The sequence below is a fragment of the Malania oleifera genome, chromosome 5 (assembly GCF_029873635.1).
Source record: "Malania oleifera isolate guangnan ecotype guangnan chromosome 5, ASM2987363v1, whole genome shotgun sequence".
Taxonomy (NCBI): domain Eukaryota; kingdom Viridiplantae; phylum Streptophyta; class Magnoliopsida; order Santalales; family Ximeniaceae; genus Malania; species Malania oleifera.
The window spans coordinates 83,706,654-83,729,461 of record NC_080421.1 but is presented as its reverse complement, the minus strand read 5'-3'; positions in this window follow the sequence as shown (position 1 = coordinate 83,729,461).

The following is a 22,808-nucleotide window of genomic DNA, read 5'->3' as shown; positions in this document are numbered from 1 at the left end:
CCAACAAGCTACCAGTAATAGAGAACCTAAAAAATAAAATAAAAAGTTGCAACTCACCTCCATGGCTCCACTTTTGGTCCTCTGTGTCTTGGATCGTGAAGGAGCTTGATCCGTGAGGCCTGAGGGAGCTTAATCTTATCGTGGAGCAGCTGGAGGCTGGAGGTGTGGAGTCAAGTCATTTGTGGAGCAGGGGATGACTAATGCCTGTGGCTGTGGTCTGTGGAGCCTGGAGGAGACGACGACTTGAGCTGGGAATCGTTCGCACTTTGCAGGCTCGCAGCATCGGCAGGTCTGGCACGTAGTAGCGCACTAGAGGAGAGGAGAGGCGACTCAGGAGATTGAGATTTGAGAGAGTGAGAGCTGAGAGGTCAAAGATGAGGAAAGGGTAAGAGCCACGACGCAGGTTAGGGGCCCTTAGGGTTTTTTTATGTTAACTGAAGTCTTAAGTAGTAGTAACGGTTTCAAAACCGTCACTAATACCCTTAACCATTTCTTTTTTAATATTTTTTAAATAAAAACACTAGTAGTGACGGTTTCAAAACCATCACTAATACCCTTAACCATTTTTTTTTAAAAATTTATTTAAATGAAAACACTAGTAGTGACGGTTTCAAAACCATCACTAATACCCACTTATTAGTAACGGTTCTCCCAAACTGTCACTAATACCCTTAACCATTTTTTTAATAATTTTTTAAATAAAAATACTACTAGTGATGGTTTCAAAACCGTTACTAATAACCTATTATTAGTGACGGTTCTCTCAAACTGTTATTAATACCCTTAACCATTTCTTTTTTAAAATATTTTAAATGAAAACACTAGTAGTGACAGTTTCAAAACCGTCACTAATACTCACTTATTAGTGATGGTTCTCCCAAACCGTCACTAATACCCTTAACCATTTCTTTTTAAAAATTTTTTAAATGAAAACACTAGTAGTGACGGTTTTAAAACCGTCACTAATACCCACTTATTAGTGACAGTTCTTCCAAACCGTCACTAATACCCTTAACCATTTTTTTTTTTAATATTTTTTTAAATAAAAACACTAGTAGTGACGATTTTAAAACTGTCACTAATAACCTCTTATTAGTGACGGTTCTCCCAAACCGTCACTAATACCCTTAACTATTTCTTTTTTAAAAATTTTCAAATGAAAACACTAGTAGTGACGATTTCAAAATCATCACTAATGCCCTTAACTATTTTTTAAAATATTTTTTTAAATAAAAATACTAGTAATGACCGTTTCAAAACCATCACTAATACCCTAGAATCATCGCTAATATTTTCGTGAAAAAATTTTCATGCAGAAATTGTTTATCGCGCTATTTTTAGTGATGAAAGTATTAGTGACGGTTTTAAAACCATCACTAATAGTGTCATATTAGTGACGGTTGCTAAAACCATCATTAATGCTTAGACTATTAGTGACGGTTCTTAAAAACCGTCACTAATACCAACTTTTACTGACGAAATTGAATTCGTCACTAATACTTTCATTACTAAAAATTAGATTTTTTGTAGTGTTTATAGAGCCTTTGACTGAGTCAAATTCATTGACGAAGTAGCGCCATCATCGACAAACCAGCCACTCAGTTCGTGGATGAAACTCTACCTTCGTTGATGAACCCTATCAAGATATTTTTCTTAGTTCGCTCGATATTTCTTCGTCGACGACGCTCTAAATTTCACTTTTTTCACTTTAAGAAAGGCATAATTAATGGTTGCCTTCGTTAATCCTTTTTTTGACTTTCCCATGTCATGTGTGAAAGCTATCTGCTTAGAAGCTCAATGTTTTTGTTCCCACCGACTTTAATTTAGGGCACGCAAAGCTCCAAAAAAGAAAAAATGCAAGCACGCACGCAAGACACATCATACATGCAGGAAATGGAAAAGAAAGTGCTGCATTGATGTAAGGATGTGTGAAGCTAGCTCATGATTTTTGTGTGTGACCAATTATGGTAGATCTTCTCTTTTGATGTGGGCTTTCATTTGTTTTATAATTTTTTTATTAAATATAAATATTCATTAAAGTATGTAAAAAATTATCAAATTATTATTTTTAATTAAATCACATGTTCGATTCCTCATTGAGGCATTACCCTGCTGAATTACCAATGGTACATTAATGAACGGGCGGCTTTTATCCTCCTGGGTTCGGTGCCACACCATAGTGTCCAATGCAGTGCAATGGTGGCTAGAGTCTCTCGATTATAAAAAAAAAAAAAAAAACACTCAAATATCATAAGTAATTTATCTATACTATTAGAGGGTATTTGGTTCATAATATGTTTCAAAATTTTTAAAAATGCAATGTCATAATATCTCATTTGTACTTTTACTGGGCATGGGAATCTTCATGTAAAGTATTTTAATTTTAATATTATTGAGAATAAAAAACTCCTACAAAACATGGGAGCTTTTTCCCGTTTTATAATTAAAAAGAAATAAAATATAAAATAACACTCTGATTGGGAAATTTTTTCCCAAAATAATGCTCACGTAATCTCGCAGCTTTATGCTACGAGATTTAAAAGCGAAGCCAATGAGAAGCTGACGCGTGGCAGAGTGCAGAGAAAATCTTGCAGCTTCATGCTGCGAGATTTAAAGACTCAGACGAATACGGTGGTGACACGTGACAGTGGGAAAATCTCGCAGGTTAGTCCTGCGAGATTTGTGGCTCTATTTACTCCCCTTTTTTGCAAATTTAAATTTAAAAAATAAACATTCTCTTTTAATAAATTTAATCATAACTTTCCCTTAAAAATATAATTTAAACTTAAATTTTAATTTTTAAATTGTAAATATATAATTTTAAAAAAAGAATTTACATAAAAGAAATTATTGATTATAAATAAGTATTTTGTCATAAAAATTTGGATAAAATTCAAAAAAAAATTTCAAAATATGATTCTAACCCCTGAATTTACAAAAATTACTACAAAATTTCTTATAATTGAATTTTATTGACGAAATGAATATTTTGTTAGTTAACTATTAAATGCATGTGGAATAACAAAATTTGTCCTTAATAAAATGATATTTTAAAATGAGTGGATTAGAGACTGAACTAAAATTTCGAATTGAATGCTTTGATACTTTGTGCCAACTAATTCTTTAAGTATGACAAAATAATTTGTATTATTTCAAAATTTTCTAAAAATATAATTAGAAAAAATAAATTTTTCAATAAGTTATAAAAATGCCTAATAATTATAATGCTGCAAAATGTTTATTGGATATAATATTTAAAATTAACAATTTAACATTTTGCAAGACAAAGTTAAATTTATTATTTAAATTTAAATTTAAATTTGTAAAAAGGGAAAGTTATAATTAAATTTAAATTATAACTTTAAAAAAATAAAATTTAATTAAATTTTATCTAAAGAAATAAATAACAAAAAAAAAAAAAGTTTTAAGTAAGATTGAAGCTCTGTAGAGCACATGCAAAATTAATGGGAAATAGATAATGAAATTTGATCCGTGAGTATCGTGAGTTGACAAAAGCTAATCGTGTAAGGAGTGTGACTATTTCTAACACAAGCTTAATCAACTTGAAAACAAGTATGACGAATTCAGTTAGCAGCATTAAGACTCTAATTTACATATGTAATTATAAATATTATATTACATGCATATAGTCTCTCTAAGGAGTGTATGAAAGATAATAGCAGCATCAATACCTCTTCGTACATCTTAATGTTTTTGTTTTTACTCTTTTTTATTATATTTTGACTATCCGCATACTAAATCAATTATTTTGACCCATCCTTTTGGTGTTTGAAAGTAGGATTTGAATCAAATTGAATTATTGTTAGAATGTTTTTTTGTCTTAGTCACCCATTCATATTAAAATAATTAAATTTTTAAAAAATTGAGTCTAATTAAAAAACAAAAATAATAATTATCTCCACAATTCCTTTGACAAAAGGCATGTCTATTGCTAAATTAAAATATATGAAATATTCAAAAACAGAATATATAGTTCAATTTGCCAGGTTGCGCTTCAAGTTAATAATAAGCTGCACTATGAGAAAGGAAGAAGAAGGCAGGGATATTTCATAAGAACGAGATTTATTATTATTTTTTTTCAAGTTAAAAAATTGGACTTCTCTCGCCTTGACGCATGTGTGTAAAAATGAAAGTACAATATTATTTATATAAAATTAAAAGATAAAAAAAAAAAAATGTAACATTATTTGCGTGTGGAAACAAATATTTTTAATTTTTCAAATAATTGTAAAAATATCAAATTAATTTTTTATTTTCTAAATTTATATAAAAATTTTAAAATATATTTTTATTTTATATATATTTAATTTCTTAAAATATTATTTTCATGAATGTAGAGAAAACTATACTAAGCTTTTTCTAATTATACAAATTTAAATTCAAATGCAAAATTAACGATTCTTATATGTTGTAACTACATGCAGTTTGAACTTTAAATTTGGATAGTCAATTAAAGTATAAGTTTAGAGAAATCATAAAATAAACTTTGATTAAGGATATACATACTCTCAAAATTAATATATCACTTAATCAATAATACTTTTTTATTAAAATTAATATACGTAATTAATTAATTTACTTTAAGATAAATTGACTAGGAGTTGAATGGAGAGAACATATATTAAGTGCTCCCTAAGATTTTCGGTGCATGTAGTATATGGCGGTGAGGGCAGGTTAACGTGTAAATGTTTAGAGTGTTGAAACACGTTTGGATTTGATGATGCACGTAAATGCATGCAGACATACAAATTTTAGCAATACGAATTTTAGAATAAAAGACAATTCAATTTAAGGAATTAACTTAACTAGACATGCAAATTTAGACGATACGAATTATGTGTCATTTTTTAGATTTGACAGTATTGAATTCTTTAGAGATACGAATTATTAATGATATATACAAAAGAATTAAAAAAATAATCAATTATGTATAAATGAAATCAAAACAATCAATGATATACATACAAATAAAATGCAATTAAAATAATGCTAAACTACTCCGTGCCGCAGCGAGATCGTCTCCGGGGTCGTGGTGGCTGCCGTCTGCGTCTACCCTCTCCCTGCTCATCAACATCATTAGGTGTCCCGTCCCGTCGTGCTGGATGTGAATCCTTTCCCCCAAGAGGTGCTGCATCATCATCATCAGCCGTGCGGAGCGCACGCGGTGAGAAATGATATGATGTTTCGGGACGAGAACGAGGCGGCATAGGGGGTGCATCGACGTCCACCCCATCGAAAAGATCGTCCAATAAAAATGACATGGATGGGGTAGCAGTAGAGTCGGATGGGGCATCAGTCGGTCTGCTCGATGGTCCGGCAATATGAGCTGCAATGGAAGGCGCATAAGGCGCTGACGGGCCGAACAAGTACTCGGCCTGTACGACTGGTGGGGAGGACATGGGAGTCCCTGGACGACTAGAGGAGGCATATCGTCCTCCTCATACTGGAGCTGGTCGACCTCCTCGTGCTGGTACATCAAGTCGACCTCCTCGTTCTGGGATTCGTTGACCGTCCTCATGGACGAGATCCAGTGCAGCACTCATCAATCGGTGGATCACAGGATCCGATGAGATCTGGTCTACCTCAATGACTATGTCAGCCTGCAGGATATGAACATATATTATTAACGCATTCAAATCGGAACGTATATATAATAAAATGAGTTGTAGCATTAATCCTCTTACGAGGCTCAAATATACAGCTGTGGTCCTGTCGACGAAGCGGCGTGTGATAGACCTATACCAAGTGAAGTATGGGTCATCTAGACGCATCGGACTGTGCTCCGTTACTCCTCGTACGATGTAGTCTTGCCGATGCTCCCACGCAGTGACGAATATCGCGTGCGTACTCGACCAGTCTGTGACCCCTCGACCGCGCCCATCCATGCCGTGGAGATCGTCCCCAACAATATCTACCCCCGAAGTCAAAAATGGGGCGGGAATGACCTGTTGAAACCCGAACTGTCGCATGACTCGATCGGGGAGATACCACTCAATAATATGAAAGCATATGAGTGGCACTCGCGCTACCCACAGGTCCCTCCTGTCTGCATAGGCAGGCGGCATGTCGGCTAAAATCTCATCCGTGTAGGGCATCCATATAAACTGTAGTTAGACAAAACAAAAAGTTAAGCGGACTATAAACAATTGAAAGAAAGAAAGAAATAATATCATGTGCTATACTTTAACTAATTTATGCCTCATGCTCCCGGTGCATGTCCAACTCGAACCTGTACCAGGGCAATGTGTGAAGCGCAACCATCGATGCCCTCAAGTCGTCCCTCCATCTGTATAAGATGAAACGTAAGTTCCCAAATGCAAGACTACTACATATTACGAATTAGTATTCGTAATAGTTATTGAGTGAATGAGAAGGGATAGATAAAATTTGTACTAATCGATATGCGAGTGGGAGAGGATCAACCAGACGACCGTCCTGACCCCTCTCAATCTGTAGGAAACCTCGCCACGTAGGCTCGAATGAAGGAAATCTCTCCCAAACCCAAACCTGGAGTAAGCAAAGGGGGCCCGCAATCTGTGTCTTCGAGTGGTGCACGGCACGACACATCTCCCTGTACAACCACGCCAAAGTGGCGGACCCCCAACTGTACGAGTGACATGCTTCGAAGTCCTCAAGGAGTGGAAGGAACATCAGATGCGCATAACTGCCGGAAACATTCGAGACGATCACCCCACAAATCAAATGCAACAAGTGGGCTCGTGCGTGGCATGCTATCGTCTGAACATCTGCATGTGCCGGGAGCTCACGAAACGCATCCCCCTCAAGGAACCGCATACGGATGCGTGCACTAACCAACTCGCTGTCAGGCAGAACGACACCTAACAAACGCTCACACATAGTATGCAGGGCGAGTCGACCCTGACGGTCTGTAGGTCCCTCCACTGGTCTGGCAGTGCGACCAATGATAGCTCGCCCATCAATCAGCAACTCGAACAAAATAGCTACGTCCTGTAATGTGACAGTGGCCTCGCCATGAGGTAGGTGGAACGTGTGCGTCTCGAGTCTCCATCGCTCCACCAATGATGTGACAAGATGCCAATCAAGTTGGATATGAGCAATCTGATAAATGCCATAAAACCTCGCATCGCGTATTAGTTGGACAATGCGGGGGTCTGCCTCTAACCAACGCTCAGCAAACTGCGTGCCCCCTCGGCAGCACAGGGGCTCCGCATGCCCATCAGCTCACGCTCGGCTGGCCCTGTGATGATCGCCCATCGTCAATATGCTCAGATCGGACGGCCCTGGATCAATCCTGGAAATGCATCGTTGCATCAGAATAGTTATATACAAAAAAAAAAACGGTGTGAAATAGTATAAAACTGCATACGACATCAACGCGATGGTCCCGCTGCATCGCCCGAGTGGGTCCTTCTCGGACACCTTGTGCGATTATGCCCTTCTTGATGACATATACTGCACGTGCCCTTTTCCTACCTTCCCTAGCGTCCATCTCATTATGTATACGGGAGCTCCTTGGACGACCTTGATGTCTAGCATACGCTAGATTTGCCTGTATAGTCGGCAACGACGATGCTGGCCAGTACGCCTCGTGCATAATCGGCTGAAAATCCGCCGCATATGTCGCATAATGTTCGGCGGTGCTCCAACAAGGCTCAACGTACTGCATGGCGTTGAGTCGTGTCTCCGCACATGTAGCGAGAAGGTGGGAGCATGGAAACTGTAAGGCTTGCGACTTCCCACACGAGCAGACGTGCAAATCCTAAATGCGCAGCGTTTGCACATTGTTTCCTTTATGAGGTCTCAACTGCGCAGTTGTGATGCTAAAAGTACCTCTAGACCGGTTGAACGTCGTCACGCGATGTCCGGTCGCCTTCAACTTCCTTCTTTCCATCGCAAGCAATATATGATGAGTTAATGCATTTCTTCTTGATATTGCATTACGAGTAGCCTCCCTCGGCTGTTGAAATAATGTGCAACGCGATAAAACGTCAGTTGCACAAGGGCAGTGATTGGGAGGCTACGAGCGCCCTTAAGGACGGCGTTGAAACATTCGACGAGGTTTGTCGTCATGTTCCCATACCTTCTGCCCCCGTCATGGCACTGAGTCCACATATGAGGAGCGATTATCGGAGATCTTCTCCATCCATATGTTAAACTTTCTGACCTGATGCTTCCTTCCCGCGCGCTCAGCCATTCGCTTCAGATTGACACTGTGCACTTTCGTGCTGAAGTTGCTTACAAAGTTTCGAAGGCAGAATCGGTGGTGCGCACGCGGTGGCTGCCAATCAGGATTGTGAAACACTGCAGCGATGATCCCTGGATGCGTATCTGATATAAGGCAAATGTCGTCCCTATCGGTAATGGAACGAAGACAACATAGAAACCAATTCCATGTGTCCAAACTTTCCTCTTGCACAATAGTGAATGCAAGGGGAAATATTTGCCTATTTGCATCCGGGCACATCGCAATAAGGAGTTTTCCATTGTACTTACTGTACAAGTGTGTCCCGTCTATACATATCACAGGAGGACAGTGGGGAAAACCCTGAATAGATGCTGCGAACGCCCAAAAGACTGATACAAATGTTACGGTCTGATCACTGCCTGGTATAGGGTTCCATCTCCACTTGACAATAGTACCAGGATTATAAGTGCACATTGCTTCCATCCACCTAGGCAACGTCTGATAAGACTTCTCCCAATCGCCAAATACTTGGGAAATTGCCTTCTATTTTCCTAACCAAATTTTCTTATATGAGATGGAATAGGCAAAACGACGATCTATGAATTCTTTCAATGTAGCGATTGAGGTCGACGCATTACCCCTTATCATATTCACAATCGCCCTAGCAATAAGGGACGACGTGATTTGACTATGGTCTTATGAGAGGAGTTTATTCAAGCATGTGTCCGGACCACCATATTGAGTGATTTCGAAGAATCGATGTTTCTGACGATACATCGCACGCAGTCTCCAACTGCATTCAGAGTTCTTACACCTAACAACCCATAATAGTGGGGTCGACTGTAGGACGTGGAAGTCATGGTGCGTTCGAGCCTGGTATATTCGCATAGTAGCTATCAATTAATCTTTTGACCCGAATAGCATCCCTTGACTTAGTTCTGATGATTCATCCCAACGAGTTACCCATATAGGAAGCTCGTCACCATGGGACAAATCTGCGGCATCTACGTCAATTACACCATACATAGGAGGTTCGTCTATGAAATCTGCCGTATTCGTGCCATCGTTCGATTGACGGGGTGGTGGGTCGACATCATCGGGGAACTCGTTCGTCCCTTCACCAATTTCCTCCTCGTACGTGTCATCTTGTAAATGAACATCGTTCGTGGTGTTCATCCCCACGTCCAGCGTGTTGTTCGCTATTGCGAACAACGATCCTGGTTGTTTTGCTGAAACATCTTCGCAAACACCATGATAATTCGTATGAATAGTAGTTCCTTCGTACGTCTGCGCCTCGAATGACGATCGTGGACATTCGTTCATATCCACAACAGGCATCCCACCAACATCTGCATCTTCTTCCTCCGCTTCAACCACGTGCTCAATAGACGTTCCCGGCTGCCCATGTGCGGCGACACCCATCTGAGGAATGAGTTCGATATACAGTTGCACAGTCAAATATGTCATCCTTACACAGTGTGCATCCAATACCATGCGCAAACTGTAATCATTAGTTACGGGAACAACCTCATAGAAGATTGTATCATGATGCCCCTTAATCGAGTATCTTGCGGTTAGCCGCAATGCATATTGATTTGGATCAATATGCAAATACTTGTATATCTTCGTATGCAATTTAGTTAATTTACACCTATGACCAATTCTAATAGGTTGAACTGGCGGAATACTATAACTAACACCGGTTTGTTCGGTTATAATGTTACCCCCCATGTACAATAATACCGAAATCGGAATACTGCTTGAACTTCCTGCCATTTAGATTGACGCCCGGTAAATATAAAAGACCTACGCAAAACAATAATTTTATGTATAAGTCGTATGCTAAGTGAATAGTGAACAAAAATTATTTTCAATATGTTCATGTGCATGTAATATTCTCTAAATGTTTCACTTGTCACTTTGAAAAAATTCTTGCATGCAATTCTGACTTCTCTACGAAAAGTCGTATCGAAATTTGGGCAGCATGCCAAGTGTAATTTGAACATTTACCCATTTTTACAATGACCCTTAAACGTTTGCAGACAATATAATGATATAGTTTAAGCATGCGAGAACCTATGATATCTACCAGCATGCAATTCACATCACTGCATCAGCCGTGCAGGAGGCATTTAAATTCGTGCTTAGAAAACAAATACTTTTAGATATAACATATAATATCTTTGAAACTTTTTTGTAAGCAAGCCTTCAATTAATGCGTGTGTCACAAATATTTATTTAATATTTCATAAAAATTAATTAACATTTTATATTTATATTATATAATAAAATTAATTATATATATATATATGTATGTATATACAAATCTCAAATATAGATTCAAAAGCTCCAAAACATCATGTGCCATTGAGTGTATACTAAATAATTAACTTATAATTCCTTCAACTTATATGCATGCCACTATCATATTCACATTGCTTCCAAACATTAATAAAAAATTATTTTTAATATATCTTTTATCTCCAATGAACTCATCTTGTCACTAATTTAGAAAGTTATTTTTTATACATAAGAAAGAAAATGAGATTCATTTTTCTATTTTTTCTTAAACAAAATTTGGGAGGAGTGAGAATCCACATATCAGTTATGATTCAAGTTTAGGTTATGTTGAATTTTATCTAAATTTTAACAAATTTATATATAAAGTTTCAAATTTGTGTCATCAAATACAATATAATTTACAAATTTTGATAAGGCAATATAGAGAAGTGATGTGAAAAGTTTGATGAAGATGACACTACAATGATACATCTAAATAATTATCTCACAAAAGCAACTAGTTAACCACATACCTTTTGTCATTTATATAGTTTGTATTATCAAATTCCAAACACAAACAAATCATAGTCATGTGTAGTAGATCGGATCGTACTCTAACAAAAAAATTTGTATGATTTTGGCATGGAGCACACTCAATATGAGTATATAAGACTAATGTTGAACAAGTTAAATTAACTTAAATTTAACCTTTTAACTTTATTATTAAGCATTTATAGATCAACAAACTACAACTTATTTGTTACTATTAGATAATTATACAATAGAAAATTTTATTCCTATCTTTGCAACTATTAAAACATATTAGATTTTCGCGATATTTATTCATAAATTATTTCATGTTATTTTTAAAAAAATCTTTGTACTTATTGTGAAACGTGCAACAATTATTACGGAAAAACATTGAGTTAGATTTTTTCATCTAAATAATTATCTCATGTAAGAAGTCTAAAAATAACAACAATTTTTATTTTTTTTCATTTTCTTTCATGTGACTCTAATAAATAATAAATATTGGTAAAAGATTAACTTTTTCTACGTCCACAATTTTATAATAATTTAGTTTGTATGACAGCTAAAGGTATCTCAATTAAGTCATTTTGATAATGTAAATATCTATTACATGTTAAACTATCCTAATTCTTTGTCTCAATTTATACTTGATGATCAAGTAGACACGCATAACTAGTACACCCAAATAATAGATAATGTAAATTATGGATCAATTCATCTAATAATGGTTTTGTAATTAAAGAACCTTATCTAAGTGAGTTAAGACCCACAAACAATACAAAAAATACAAACAAACAAATGTCCTAAACAGTATTTCTTCTTTGATATTAATGAATATGTAAATTTAAAATATTGAAGATAAAATTTGAAGCATAAATATTAGATCAATATACTTTTTTTTTTTATATTTAAAATATTCAGATTAAATTATTAAAAATTTACATGATTATGCGGAGTATATACAAATACTATTAGAGAAATAAACGTTAATGAAATTATTAATTAAAAAAACTAACCTTCCTCTAGATGCAGCAACGAACCCAAATAGTCGGAATGCAAATATGATATCAAACCAACTCAAAACATAAAATAAATCTCAGTAAGTTAAATAAAATATTCACGTTTTTTTCTAAATAATAAATAACATACCCCATCTTCGGTCCTTAAATAGCCTCGCCTCGCCTCGCCTTCACCCGAACGGTCACCTGCACCTTAAACAGTAACCTACCAACGCAACGGTCCTTTGCAAGCTCGAAGGTCTGCAACTTTTCTCCTCTGCAATATTGTGTTCTGAGAAGGCTCGGGGAGGAATTCAGTAGACGAAGCAAATCTCGCAGGTTAGTCCTGCGAGATTTACCACGTGTCACCACGCGGATGGATGTCAGGCACAAATCTCGCAGCTTCGTCCTGCAAGATTTCCGCCACGCGTCACCACCAGTTCGATACTTCATTTAATCTCCCAGCCACGTGTCACGTTTCGGTTCGATGGCTCATTAAATCTCATAGCTTGGAGCTGCGAGATTTCTTCAAGCGTCACCATGCGTCACCTGCCCCCTGTTTCTCTCTTTGCCATGCGTCGAAGGCAGAGTAGCCATCAGTTTAAATCTCACAGCATGAAACTGCGAGATTACGTGAGCATTATTTTGGGAAAAAATTTCCCAATCAGAGTGTTATTTTATATTTTATTTCTTTTTAATTATAAAACGGGAAAAAACTCCAAAACATGGACTTCTCATTTGTACTTTTACTGGGCATGGGAATCTTCATGTAAAGTATCTTAATTTTAATATTATTGAGAATAAAAAACTCCTACAAAACATGGACTTCTCATTCCCATCATCCCCATGGATAAGTTTCACGTGGATCTATGCTATTTTTGGATCACATTATCCTTATTATTTTGAAGAGTTGGACAAAAATGCTCTTATCTAGTATTATTACATTCTATTATTATATTTAAAATAAGAAATTAATAATAAAATTAAAAAAATATTATTATCGTGTTGTACTGATATAATTTAATTATTAATACATAGACATCATATTAGTTCAATTATTTTAGCTAATTGGATTATTTAAGTATTGCCTTTTTAAAAAAAAATAAAAATAAATTTATGATTGGTGAAAATTTTGTTACATGGATCTAATCAAGTACATACTCTTTATAATTTTTATGTGTTAAAAATATAATTATTCTTCTTATTTTCATATATTAGATACATGCTAGAGTATAATGGTTATCTTCTTGATATATATGAAAATCTTGTGTATATTCTCGTGAATCTTAAAATGCAAATAAATTAAAAAAAAAGATAAAAAATTCGTAAGACAGTCATCCCTTTTCTAGAAATGAGATTCTTGGGAATGTTATTCAATGGGAATATTTCTTTATGCCGCAAATCAAATGCCCCCTCGCCCATACACTACTAGCTAAGAGGAGTGAATAATAGTTTTTAGCCCACATGTTTTTCCTTATTCTTCCTAAACTATCATGAATTTTACAATTATCTTCTACTATTAAAATTTGCAAAACATAGACATATAAATAATCTAGCAAAATTATTAAGCAAAAGAATGCTTAGGAAACTCCCATTGGTCTCCAGGGGTCTTTTTGGATGCTTAAATTGTTAGGATTAAGCAAGTTCAAAATGAGTAATAATATAGAGATGTGATAGGGACATACCTTACCTCCCCTCTGAAGCCCCTTTTTATAAGTGGCGAAGACCCTTTTAATACTAATATTAAACCCCTTTAACTCTTAAGGAGGTTACAAAAGTTATGTTGAAAATTAAAACTAAACATGACGGTGATAGAAAAATTTGACGGTGGCAGCTCCACCAACTCTAGCCCACTGTTGTTGAATTGCAGTGAAAAGTAGGCAACCTATCTTCACCAACTAGCCTACTTGTTTGAATTTAATCCTACCTACCATTCATCCTTTGCTATATATAGATGTGTGTGTGTATAATGTAACCAGTGAGAAGAGAGTTTGTGTATTTAGAATTTCTCTGTAATAATTTTTTTTTTTTTTTTTCAGATTGAAATCAATTGAGTGTATTTGTGTACAATCCTCACCGAGTTTCAGTCACAACCAGTGATTGAGTGAGTCCCCTCCACCCTTCAGTGGTATCAGAACTTCAGGTCTGTCGGAATTCGCCAAACAGAGGCGAACAGAGGGCAAATTCGATTTTTTCCTAAATTTGAAGTTGCTCAAAATCCAAAATTGAGTATACTATTGTGAAATTTGCGTCGAGACGAGTCCAGAGGTGGAAACCACGTCTCAAATGAAGTCCCAGAGCCTTTACATGCGCTCACACGTGCCGATAGATGAAATAATGTCTTCCACATGCGCCGCATGTGCCAGCGAAGATGCTGACCGCCGACGCCACGCCTCTCATGCACCCACATGTGTCTTCTTCATCTAACTGATATGACCTGACTAGGACACCCAATCAGCAACCCAACCCAACAACTAGAAACCCTGATCAGGACCCGCGAGCACAACCCGACCTGGCTGACGGACCCATGTCCAATCATCGACACGCAGCATGCCCAGAAGCCGCCACGTGGACTAACGGTAAGAATTGACGCCGTTTATCGCCGTTAAAAAAAAAAAACCAGTTTAAGTCAAACTGGTAAAGAATTGCTTTTTAGCTGATTCAGTGATTTTTAAACCAGTTCGTTGTAACCCAAAACCGGTTCCTAAGATTTTTTGACATTCTAAACACATTGGTGGTATTAGATTTGCCAAAATCAATCTCTATCACTCTGTTTTTTTGATAGATTAAACCCGATGGCGAACGATGCTACTCAAGTGGTCATTCCAAAGTTGACACGGGAGAATTATGACAACTAGTTTATTCAAATAAGAGCCCTACTAGGTTCTTAGGATGTCATGAACATCGTTGAAGATGGGTACAGAGAAGCCCCATCAAAAGAAGCTGAAGCAACTATGTTTGACGCTCAAAGAACGATCTTGCGAGCCGATCGAAAGAAGGATTGCAAGGCAAAGTCCACAATCTACCAAGGTCTTAATGAGGTCACGTTTGAAATCATAGCCTTCGCAAAGACATCCAAAGAAGTTTGGGACTCTCTCCATCGAACACACAAAGGTGTAGACAAAGTGAAGAAGATTCATATTCAAACATTGCGAGGTGATTTCGAATCCTTAAAAATGAAATCTACTGAATCTATTGCTGACTATTATACACGAATTATGGTAATATCAAATCAATTGAGAAGAAATGGAGAGACTCTCAATGACGAGAGAATTTATGAGAAAATTTTGCGATCTTTGGATCCAAAATATGATTATATAGCTATGACCATGGAAGAAACAAAAGATTTGGAAACCATGTTTGTAGAAGAACTTGTGGGCTCACTCCAAGCCCAGAAGCAAAAAGTCAACAAAAGGAGTGATGATAAAGCATTGGAGGAAGCCCTCCAAATGAAGTTGTCCTTTACTACAGATAAATACGACAAAGGGTGGACGTCACAACGAGAAAGAGGATGAGGCCGAGGATCTCAAGGAAGAAATTTTAAAAATTTTGAATCCAGAGAAGGTGGTAGAGGCGGAAGAGATCCCACTAGAGGAGGACACAATCAACAGAACTATATCCCATGAGGCAGAGGACAAGGAAGAGGAGGGGGATACAATAACCGTCCGAATGTAGACAAGAGAAACATTCAGCGCTACAACTACCATAAGTACGAACACTACAACAATGAGTGCAGAGGTAATCCCTAAAATCATGAAGTAAATGAAAATTCTAACTTTGCAGAAAAGGAGAAAGCCAAAAGAGAATTGTTGATGCTAATGGCACACAATTCAACCCACTAGGACCAAAATGTTTGGTACTTTGACTCTAGAGTCGGCAATCACATGATTGATAGAAAGAACCTATTTAATAAACTTGATATGAAAGTTTAAAGAGAGATATTATTTGGTGATCTCTCTAACATCCTAGTTAGAGGAAGGGAAAATTTTTTAATTAAAAGGAAGGATGGAGACCATGCTTTTATCTCCAATGTGCCAGCCATGAAGACTAATATACTTAGTATTGGACAGTTTGTGGAGAAAGGCTACTGAATTAGCCTTAAAGATAAGCAGATGGTGATAACAGATGCTCACGGTAAGCTCATTACTCGAGTACAAATGGCAAAGAATCAAATGTTTCTTCTCGCCATTCAACATGTTACGCCAAGGTGTTGAAGTGGTATCATCAAAGACTGGCTATGGCATCTCAAGTACGGACATCTGAACTTTGAAAGTTTGAAACAATTGGGAAGCAAGAAGATGGTGAAAGATTTACCCAACATCCACCACCCAAATATGATATATGAAAGTTGTGTTCTAAGCAAGCAACACAGAAATAGCTTTGGAAAGTAAGCCGACTGGAGATCTACCTTACCACTCCAGCTAGTACACACAGACGTGTGTGGTCCATTGAGGCTGTTTTCAAGTGGACAGAACCGATACTTTCTTACCTTCATTGATGATTACAGTAGGAAGACTTGGGTTTACTTCTTGAAAAGGAAGTTAGAGGTGTTCGATAGTTCAAAGAGTTCAAAGCTCTTATGGAGAAACAAAGTGGCTATTGTATCAAGTCACTTTGATCAGACCAAGGAGAAGAGTACAAGGATGAAACTTTCTTCAAGTCACTTTGATCAGACCAAGTAGGAGAGTACAAGGATGAAACTTTCTTCAAGTCACTTTGATCAGATCAAGGAGAAGAGTACAAGGATGAAACTTTCTTAGAATTCATTAGCCAACAAGGGATTCAAAAATAGTTCACACCAACCTACACTCCCTAGTTGAACGGTGTAGCTGAGAGGAAGAATTGCGTGATCTTTAACATGGCCAGGAGCATGTTAAAAGATAAGAATATGCCTAAGAGTTTTTGGGTAGAAGCGATATCATGTACAGTTTATTTGCTTAACAGGTGTCCTATGAAAAGTCTTGATACAAAGATGCCACATGAAGCTTAGAGTACTCACAAGCCCACTATGAGTCATCTTAGAGTGTTTGACTCCATAGCCTACGCCAAGATCCTAGAAACAAGAAGGACAAAGTTGGAAGATAAAAGAGAGAAATATATCCTTGTTGGATACGGAGATATCGACTCTACAATCCCATCAACAAGAAAGTCATTCACAGTTGGGATGTCATTTTTGAAGAAAATGAATCCTAGAAGTGGGACCAAGCTGAATCTTCCAAAGATATAGAATTGACGCTTGAAGGAAAAGAACCCACACAGACAAGAGAAGTGGCTATTGAGTCACAAGTTCTCGAGTTGCAGACACCTCCACATGGTTCACCACAGAGGAATGAAGCTCCATCACCAATTGAGCGTGAAATCTTAGACATGAGGCCTAGAGGAGCTCATATTCTAGCCGATCTATATGAAACTACATAACCAATAGAGGAGTATATTACACTATATTGTATATTGTTGACCAGGGACCCGGTTAGCTTTGAGGAGGCTAACGGAGAAGACAAATAGAGAAAAATGATAGATGAGGAGATTCAATCCATCGAGAATAAAAAGACTTGGGAGTTAACAAATCTCTTGAAGGGCCGCAAAACTATTAGTGTGAAATGGCTCAACAAGACCAAGAAGAACGCTAAAGGAGAAGTTTAGAGATGCAAAGTAAGACTTGTCACCAAGGGCTACAAGCAAAAAGAAAAGATTGATTATGGAGAAATATTTGCCCCGACTGCCAGGCTTGAAACCATCTAATTACTAATTTCACTATCATCACAAAATGGATGGAAGATTTACCAACTGAATGTGAAATCAACATTTTTGAACGGTTTTCTAGAAGAAGAGATCTATATTGATTAGCCACCTGGATATGTAAAGAAGGCAAAGAAGATAAAGTGTACAAGCTGAAGAAAGCACTCTATGGCTTGAAGCAAACACCTCGTGCATGGAACATGAGGATTGATGACTATTTCCAGAAGAATGGATTTGAGAAGTGTCCCTATGAGCATGGACTATACATGAAGATGGAGACATACACGAGCATGCTGATTGCCTGCCCATATGTTGATGATCTAATTTTCACTGGCAACAATCCAGAGATGTTTGCTGCTTTTAAGGGAAGCATAGTTAAAGAATTCGAAATGACGGATATTGGCCAGATGACTCATTTCCTTGCCATAGAAGTCGTGCAAAGAGAGAAGGGAATCTTTATCTCCCAGATCCACTATGCAAAAGAAGTATTGAAGAAGTTTGGGATCAATAAATGTAACCTTGTGACAACTCCAATTGAAACGAGATTGGAGTTGAGAAAGAATGAACATGGAGATGTTGACCCCACATATTTCAAGAGTTTGGTTAGAAGCTTGATGTATTTGATGTGCACTAGACCAGACATACTCTATGGAGTTGGACTTGTCAGCAGGTACATGGAGACTCCTGACCAGTCCCACTTGAATATAACAAAAAGGATACTTGGCTATGTCAAGGGTACCATCACTGATGGTATGTTCTATTCATCAAGAGGTGATTGCAAACTTATTGGTTATTCAGATAGCGATTGGGGAAAAGATCTTAATTGAAAAAAAAAAAGCACGACTAAATTCACATTCTTCATGGGAGATACATTATTTACATGGTTATCAAAGAAGCAACCTGTTGTAATGTTGTCATCATGTGAAGTTGAGTATGTTGTTGTCAGTTTAGCTATTTGTCATGGTATATGGATTAGGAATGTACTAAAGTATCTGGGATTTCTTTAAAATAATCCTACAGAAGTCTACATTAACAACCGATCAGGAATTGCACTTGTGAAGAATCCAGTTTACCATGAAAGAAGTAAACATATTAATACTCGGTATCATTTTGTCAGGGAGCATGTCAAGAATAAAGAAGTGGAGCTAATATATTGCAGAACGTATGATCAGATTGCTGATATTTTCACAAAACCACTTAGACATGATATTTTTTCAAGACAAAAGTCAAGATGAACATCAAAAGATTTGAAGACTTAGTATTTAAAAAGTCATATTCAGTAAAATCATTTGTAAGTACTTCAAATTGAATATAATTTAGACCTATGAAGCCTATTAGGGTGCAAAGACTTAGAGACCGATTTTTGAAAACCTTGGAAAATGATTTTGTAAAGTGACATTTGAGTCTTTTAAATTACAAGGGTTTACAAATCAAAATTGGAAGTTTTTGGAAAAAGAATGGACTGGTTAGTCAACTGACCAGAACACCCTGGAATGGCTTAGTCGACTAGACACAAGCTATATGTTGAAAATCTGCTCAGCCGACTAACCATTATGAACTAGGATCAGTCAGCTGACTGACATGAATACAATGGTTAAATAAATGGCCTAATAGACTGACCAAATGAACTGACCTTACTCTGCCGATTGACAATGTCTAGCTGACTGACATTTTTGAACATGGTTTAGTTAGCCGATTGATAATTTAATGAATTTATTTTCTGGTAGACAGAAGGGTCTCAGTTGCCTGTCTAACCGACTAACCTTTTGAAATATACTATCTAGTCACCTGTCTAGCCGACTGACTCCATGGGATTTCAAATTTTTAAACTTTAATGGGAAAATTTTAAAAATTAGTTTTTCAAGTACGACCGTTATAAAAACGTGGTGGACACTCCAAGTAACTTGGGGAACAAGGAAACTAATTCTAAAAAACCTATAAATACTAAGAAATTAATTACGTAATCATACAACATTTTTGCATTCAAGCTTTCAATCTCTCTCAAAGTTCTCTATTGCTCACACTCCGTCTAGGAGATAACTTCTGAAATTACTACTAAATCATCAACCTACGGTTCTAACACTGAGTTTTTTCAACCAGGTTCCTTAAAAGTTAAATTCTCATCATTCTACTCACCCTCTTTATCAGGTGTACCCATCACCGTACCACTACGGGGATTCGCTTCAACATTGCACTCATTGACATTTACTTTAGTAGGGAACGATGGTTCCACGACTGTCAATCTCTGAGGGTGAGGTACCACAGGTTGGTACTCTTTACTAGTCTCAATCTCCATGTTAACTGACTTTTTCAATTCTGGACTCGCTTCCTCTGATATTTCTTTAACCTCATCTATCTTAGTCATAAGTTCAGGTGTCGGGACAACTGTTTGTCTGTCAGTGAGTATCTCAAGTTGGGGAACTTCTTTTTCACTTCTCGAAGTAATAATGACCTCCGCTGTCTCAAGAAAAACATTATGTATTTGTTATTGTTGGTACTGGTATTCTTGAGGATTAGGTTGAGGTTCTACCGAAAATTCCCCTTTTCTAAGATATCCAACTACATGCTCATCGCATTAATGGTGTCTCATAATTCATTTATGGCCTGAGTGTATTGATTGTTAGTTGTGATTTAAATCTACATGAACTGTTGGAAAGCATCCTCAAGAGACTTCTCCACTGGAGTAGGTGCTGCATTAGATTGAAATCCTGAAGGTGCATAGCTCTGAGAGATCTATTGTGGCTGATACTATGCTGAAAGACAACCTGATGATATGACGACTGATAAGAGGGTGCATAACACTGGGAAGGTTGATTCCAAAGTTGCTCTGTAATATTCTCCTTTTCCATCCCCATAGCCTCCACTCTTCTGGTGAGTTTAGCCATACGTGCCTCAACATAAAAATCATCTTTTAGTTCATTCCACTCTCCACCACGTATTGCTCTCAATGGTTGAGTTGCAATCAGTCTTCTGTCAATCATAGTGTTCCACTACTGAGCATAATTAGCTAAATGATCCAGAAAATCCAATGCCTCAAGAGGCTCCTTGTTAAAGAAATATCTTGAACACATAGTATGAACGAATTGCTTCGATTTAGGAATTAACGCAGTGTTGAAATAGTTGACCCGGCGCCATGATTCAAATCCATGGTGGGGACACATATTAACCAGATCTCTAAATCTCTCATAACTTTCATGAAATGTCTCATCAACTCCTTGCATGAATCGACTGATCTATTCCTGCAAAAATTGATTTCTCTGTAAGGGAAATAAATTATACAGAATTTCGTTTTACATATCAGTCCAACTAGAGATAGAATTAGGCCTAAGAAAATTAAACCACGTCTTAGCCTTGTCTTTCAATAAAAAAGGAAATAGATGAAATCTAATTCTCTCATTAGTAGCAGTCTCATTTATGAATGTAACACATGCAAGCTCAAAATCAGTTAAATGCTGATACGGATTTTCATACTCCATCCCATAAAATTGAGGTATCACAAATATCATTCCAGGCTTAATGTTAAAGTTTTGTGCATTCTTAGGCAATACGATGCAAGATGGTTGTGTGGTTCATGTGGATTGCAAAAAATTTATAAGCGTGTGTGGTGCAGGTGTAGCCATATTTATTATTATTATTTTTTTCAAAACTCAAATTTTTTTCTTTTCTTTTTTCTCTTTTTCTTTTTCATGAGAAAAATTTAAATAACAGGAAAAACACTAGTTTGAAATTAAAACCGACATTCCCCGGCAACGACATCAAAAACTTGACTCACTCTACAAATGAGTAGCTCGGAAGCTATCTCAAGTATAGGAGTTTAGTCGTATAATAATTAGCCCAAGAGCCAGATTGTCTCATCAGGGAATGCGGTTTAGTTCCAAATTTTGTGTAATTCCAAAAGAAAATAAGAAAATAAATTTTTACTGAACACAGTTCAGATTTAGTTCCTAGGATGTTTGAGAATTTTGCAACTAAATTAAAACGAAATAAAACACAAACTCTATTACTCAACTGAATGCGGAAAAACAATCTTGGTTAAACTATTCAAACAGGAAATAGATCCTACGTTAAAAATTTCAGACAAAAACCTAAAGATAAAAACTTTATTAATTAGCTTAAGCATTTAACCATAAAATAAAAACTCAATTAAACACCTACTTAAAAACTAGACTTAACTCAATCAATAGCATAAACAAAAAAAAAATTTAAATATAATCCGACAATGGTTTCATCGAAAACAAACTTTACTCTTCAACAACTTAAATAATAAATTAAACCACAATAATAACTAGGATCTCAACTAAACCAAACTTAAGAAAAGCTGGCGGTGAGAGATTTTGTAGCAAAGCTACTACTATCCTCTGCACCCCCTCCAACCTGCTGCCCCCCAAAGAAGAAACTACTCTCTAGAAAAAAATAAAACAAAACCCTACATCCCCCCTTTTGACTTTTTAAAATCAACACAAAATAACCCCCCCTCCTTTTTTTTTTTTTACAATTTAGCCCCCAACAATTGAACACCCAAACTAAAGACACAACAATTTCTTCTTGTGTACACGGTCAGCATGGCAAGGTCATATCAATCTTTTTTTTTTTTCGTTTTCTTGTTTCTTTTTATTTTTTTTTTCTATTTCCCGACAAACAAAGGGGATTTTGACATTCCTAAAGTCCATATCTCTCAAAACTCGAAACACAAAAGTTGTATAGATTACGAAGTAGAATTGGTTTTAGCTTTCAATAATCGCCCTGCGATAAAAAATACCAAAAATTCATAATTTATACAATAAAATCCAAATATTATAAATAAGACACAATGTTGAAATTTTGAGAATAATTAGGTATTTAATTAAAAATATAAGCCTCAAAACATGAACTAAATCACCTAATTACGCAATTTAAGCGCGTAATCAACATGGTTCATCATTGGTTTCTTCCCTCGTCTTCTCCCTACCATTTTCTTGGTCTAACTTCTCTCCAACCCTATTGTTTACCTCCCTACCACTCCGAAGAATGGTTACAGCCTGAGCTTGCTCATTATATGACAAGGGTCCAACAACCGGCTCACATTCTACCCC